The 5,811-nt window shown below is 33.2% G+C and overlaps 1 non-coding gene across 1 annotated transcript; it reads right to left on the bottom strand.

Moving 5' to 3' along the window:
* Positions 1-4,256: 4,256 nt before the first annotated feature.
* LOC131173663 (small nucleolar RNA R71) lies at positions 4,257-4,364 on the bottom strand. Its single transcript, XR_009143976.1, has one exon. It is a non-coding gene; the product is annotated as a small nucleolar RNA R71 (small nucleolar RNA).
* Positions 4,365-5,811: the final 1,447 nt, after the last annotated feature.

The raw sequence follows: 5,811 nt of genomic DNA, 5'->3' as shown, positions 1-5,811 counted from the left end.
AAAATCCGAAAAATCTCAAAAAAATTCCTAAAATTTAAATAAAATTAAAATATCAAAAATACTCATAAATAATAAAATTTGGGGTGTTACAAAAGATATAGATTTTTAAAAGAAATATAATAAAATATTATTTTTAATTAATAATAATGTTATATATTTTATTATTATTAAAACTAAATAATTCAATTTATTATTATTAATATAATATATTTTTTTATATTAATTACAAAAAATATTTTGAAATAACATTATTTTTTACATTAATCTAATATATTTTCTGTAATCTATAAAAAAAATTATCATTTTACATATGTTATAAGATAAAATATAAAATTTTCATAAATTTTAAATTATTTTTATAAGTAAAGTAATTTTATTATATTTTAAACAAAGCAATCATAGAAACTATAACGCCCTCGCCGTAGGTAGTTCGTACATTTTACTATTCTGACAACTAATGTCTGTTTGGACAATCAAAATGTCTGGAACTACGCCTAAACTATAGTGAGGAGGCATAAATTGAAGAAATAAATGTTAAGAAAATATGGAAAAAATTTAGAGAAAAATAAATTAAAGTTTAGAGGATTTATAAATTAGTACAAAAATAAAATTTAGAGAATAAAAATAATTAACACAAATTAATATTATGAGTTGAATTAGGAAAGAAGAAGAAAAGAAGAAGAAAAGCAAGAAAAAAGAAAAGAAAAATAAGCTTATGAAAATTTAAAATAAAATTAAGTACAATAAAAATATAAATATATAAGCCACATAAGACAAACCCCCAACCACCTTCATCTTCTTCCTCCAGTTCTTCTCTCTCTCCCTCTCTCTTGTGCCGCCCACCTTGGCCCCTCAAGTCCTCCATTGATATTCAAGCTCCAAGCTTGATTTCCCAAGCTTTCACTCACCAAAACCCATAACACTCTTCATTAAAAATACTCCCCACACCCTAAAGAAGCTATAGATACCAAAAAGAAGCAAGGAAAGTGAAGTTTAACAAGTTACAAAAAAATGTTATTGCTCAAAACTCTTAATCTCTTCTTTAAGCATGAAAATCATGCTAAACCAAGTGAAGATTTACATGAAATTAAAAAGAAAAATTTGGGAAAGAAACCCTTGAATTCAGCAGCCCTAGAGGAACCATGAAAATGATGGATTTTGTTGGTTTTAGTTTAGTTAGAAAAGTTAATTAACAAGGTATTATATGTGGGAATTGATTTCATGGTTATATATGTGAATTTGATGTTTGAAATTAGGGTTGTGCACTTGAAATTGGGGATTTTGTGACATTTTTGAATTTGACCTAATTGTGTTGAGATTGATGCCAATAGAAGTAACATGTATGCTTATTTGGAGTTTGGAGAAGGAGGAGATTGAATTTTGGGAGTGTCAAATTTTCTGCAGGTTGGAACTCAATGAGTCCAGTGTGTTTGTTGAATCGTAACTGACAATGTGTGACTCCAATTAGTATGAGACCAATTGGAGGTAATTTGGGACATCCAAACCTTCATTTTTCAAGAAGAAACCCTGCCTAAATTATATCAAAATCATGACCAAATCTCTGCCCAAACCCGGATGACCAAACACTGCCAACCCAGAAAATGACCAAATGAACAGTACATGTTCATTTGGTCATAACTCTCTCTGTACTGGTCCAAATGACCTAAAATTTCATTAATGAAAAGCTTAGATATAGGGCTACACTTTTCATGAAGATCACTTGACCTAGTTTTGCCTTTAACCAATTCAAATTGTTAGCATAAATTGGGTCACTAAAACTGCCAACCCAGAAAATGACCAAATGAACAGTACGTGTTCATTTGGTCATAAATCGCTCTATACTGGTTCAAATGACCTAAAATTTCATCAATGAAAAGCTTAGATAGAGCGTTACACTTTTCATGAAGACCACTTGACCCAGTTGATGCATACATTTTGCATAGTCATTTAGATTTAATTTCATAGCCATTTTATTTGATTATTAGTCACTTTTAGCTAATTTCATTAGTTATTTAGTTAGTTTTTCATAATTGCCAATTTTGGATTAATTTGTAATTTTTACTTTGTTTTGTAGGAAAAATGGTGTTTTTGAAGGACTAAAAAGAAATTTTACTTTTGAGGAATGATTTCTGCAGCCAAAGATGTCAAAAACAAGTTTCAAAGTTAAAGTATGTGTTGGCCAAATTGCGCATAACTTGCTGCATAAGTTATGCAGATCTGCATAAGGAGAAGAAAACACTGTTCCAATACCTGCCGAATTGTGCATAAGTTGCCGCATAACTTATGTAGATTCGTGCCTCCCTTATGCAGCCTCACAGAATTGTGCATAACTTATGTGCTTGGTCATGCAGTTTCGCATAAGAGAGCCAGAAACCAGCCGAAAACTGCATAAGGGACTCATAACTTATGTAGTCCACTTATGCAGTCTCACAAAGATTTCATTGCCCTCAGAAAATCACACCTCAAACACACCATTTTAGGGCTCCATGTCAGAAAAAGTTATAAATAGCCCCATATCCCATTTTAGAAAAGAAAAGAAAAGAAAGGAAGAAAAGGGAAAGGAGAGGGCAGCAGCTGAAGAGTCACAATCGTCTCCCACACCATTTCCAACCAGATTTGGAGATTTCTTTCTTTTCTTGCATTTTTCCTACCTTTCTAGTGTTGGGCTTCTTGTTTCTTAGCTTAGATTAAAGCTTTATTTCCATATTAACTCAGAATATCTTGTAAATATTATGGGTAGTGAGTAGTTTTCATTTGATTTTGGAGTAAGGGTTGTAATATTTGAGATATTTTGTGGATTTTGATTGGGTAATCCATATTTTGTGGTCTTAATGAGTTTTATTCATTTCTTGTGTGCTTAATGACATGCTTAGTGTAGGATCCCATTAAGTGATGTTCTTAATCCATGGTTGAGGCACCGAAAGGAGAAAGCCTTGTGATAGATAATCAAGAAATTAGACTTAATTGGCTTAGATCTAGAAATAGACTAAGGATTAAGAGGATTTACAGATTAATTAAAGAACTTAATGGGTCTTAATTAACTCTAACTCCACGAAAGTAGAATTAGATTGATTAAGGCACTCTTTGTCTCACTCAAAAGGGTATTCAAAGGATTTAAGAATTAATCTCCTTAAAACTCGTAAGTTCCACAAGATTGGATAACCAATTTAAAATCCCAAAATAGCTTGAATATGAAATCCCGAACTCCGGAATCGCCTTTTTATCATTGTTAATTTCTAATTGAATTTAATATTTGCCATTTTAAATATTGCCATATTTGAATTTGCTTATTTTAATTTGATGCAAATTTAGTTAAATCATTACATAGTTGAATAGATTATTAATTTTTCACATATAGATTTCATACTCCAATTCCCATCAATTTATTGCTTTAATTTCAAAAATAGTTCAATTTAGTCACCTTTTTATATCAAAAATTCAATCATTAACACAACTCCTCGTGGGAACGATATATTTTCTATATTACTTGTATGACCCGTGCACTTGCGGTTGGGCCACATCAAGTTTTTGGCATCGTTGCCGGGGAGTTGTTTGTTTAAGATTGAATTCTTGATTATTTTAGTTGTTTATAGATTTATCTTTGTTATCTTTTCATTTTGTGTTTGTTTGTTCTTTTTCAGGTACTCTTAATCTTTTATGAGAAGAGCTAGAAGCACAAGTGACACATCCTTATTGTTTAATCCTGAAATTGAGAAATTTTATAAAGCCAACAAGAAAGAAACCAAAAGGAGAAAAGAAGCTTTGAGAGAAACTGAATTAGAAGCAGACATGGCTGATGAAAGAATTGGAATTGGTGGCGGTAATGCTGGAAATGGTCGAAACAATGAAAATGCAGCCCAAGGTGAAGAAGTTGTAAATGCTAATGTGCCTAGGGGAAGTATGATGGATCATGCTTTTCCTCATTTTGATGACTTGAGAGAAAGTATAGCAAGACCAAGAATTGATGCAAATAGTTGCAAGATGGATTTTGGGGTTCTTCAAATGATTCAAAATTCTCAATTTGGGGGACATCCTTCTGAGAATCCACACACATATCTAAAGAAGTTTGCTATGATTTGTGACATGCAAAAGCAACCTGGAGTGTCTGATGATGCAGCAAGATTGAAGCTATTCCCATTCTCTTTGAAAGATAGAGCATTGGATTGGCTTGATTTTTTACCTCACAACTCCATTACAAATTGGGAGCAACTCACTGATGCATTTCTTGCACAATATTTTCCACCTGGAAAAACTCAAGAATTGAGGAATCAAATGACAGCTTTCAGACCAAGAGAAGATGAAACTCTCTATGAGTCATGGATGAGATGAAAGAAATTAGAGAGACAATGCCCACATCACGCCATTCCAAAATGGATGATAAATCAGAATTTTTACACCAATGTTACTCCTGTAATTAGAGGGATTATTGATGCTCAAACAGGAGGAGAATTTATTATGAAGCATGAAGATGAAGCTTATGAGCTATTGGAGAAAATTGCAAAGAATACTCATCTTTGGAGTAGTCCAAGAGGACCAGCTCCAACTCAAAAGAGGCAAGCTGCTGGAATGTATGACCTTGATCCGTTCAACATGATTAATGCAAAGTTTGATGCACTTACAAATGTTTTGGCTAAGAAGATGGAAGATTTAAGTATGTTGGTTAGTTCATCATCATCATCTGGAAGTTCACAACAAGTTGCTTATGCAGAGGGAACTACCAGCTGTGGAGTAGACTATGGAGAGCAAGCTGCATATGTTGGTAATTATGGAAACAAACAAATGGGGAATCCTTACTCTCAAACTTATAATCCAACTTGGAGGAATCATCCCAACTTTTCATGGGGAAATCAGCAAAGTCAAGTTCCAAATCAGAATTTTCAACCACAACAGCAACAAGGAATTCCATATCAGCAAAATAGGCAATCATTGCCTAATTTTCAGTAGAGAAACATGAATTCTGCACCTCCACCAAAACAGTAAGAACAAGGTTCCACCACAGAAGCTTTATTACAACAGATTCTTGCTAACCAAACTAAGCATGATGAGGAGATGAGAGAGATGAAAGCAAGGCTAGAACAGATGCAAACACATAACGAATCTTTGGAAAATCAGATTGCACAACAAGCATCTTCCTCAGGTACCAAGTCTTTTGGAAAACTTCCAAGTCAACCAGAGAACCCAAGAGAGCAGTGTCAAGCTATTACTTTAAGAAGTGGGAAAGTTGTAAATAATGAGAAGAGTGAAAAAAAACGAGAAAAGTGAAAATAGTGAGAAGAGAGAAAATGAGAAAGAAATTGATGAGAGTGAAAAACAAGAAAGTGAGAAAGAAAGTGCAGAAAAATGTAAAGAGAAAATTGAAGAGAAGGAAGAGAAGTATATACCTCCAGAGCCTTACAAACCACAACTTTCCTTTCCACAAAGATTTCAAAAAGCCAAGCTTGATAAGCAATTTGGAAAGTTCTTAGAGGTTTTGAAGAAGCTATACATAAATGTGCCTTTTATTGATGCTCTTTCACAAATGCCCTCTTATGCAAAATTCTTAAAAGAAATTCTCTCAAACAAGAGGAAACTTGAAGACCATGAAACTGTAGCTTTGACAGAAGAATGCAGTGCTATCATCCAAAGGAAACTTCCTCCAAAGCTCAAGAATCCAGGGAGTTTTTCAATTCCATGCCACATTGGGGAATCATGTTCTACAAAAGCTTTATGTGATCTAGGGGCTAGTGTTAGCCTTATGCCCCTCTCCATTTATGAGAAGCTCAATATTGGAGATCTTAAGCCAACCCACATTTCTCTTCAGTTAGCTGACAG

This window comes from Hevea brasiliensis, chromosome 14 (assembly GCF_030052815.1).
Source record: "Hevea brasiliensis isolate MT/VB/25A 57/8 chromosome 14, ASM3005281v1, whole genome shotgun sequence".
Taxonomy (NCBI): domain Eukaryota; kingdom Viridiplantae; phylum Streptophyta; class Magnoliopsida; order Malpighiales; family Euphorbiaceae; genus Hevea; species Hevea brasiliensis.
Note: the sequence above shows the minus strand (reverse complement) of the source record. Positions and strands in the feature narration are given on the sequence as shown.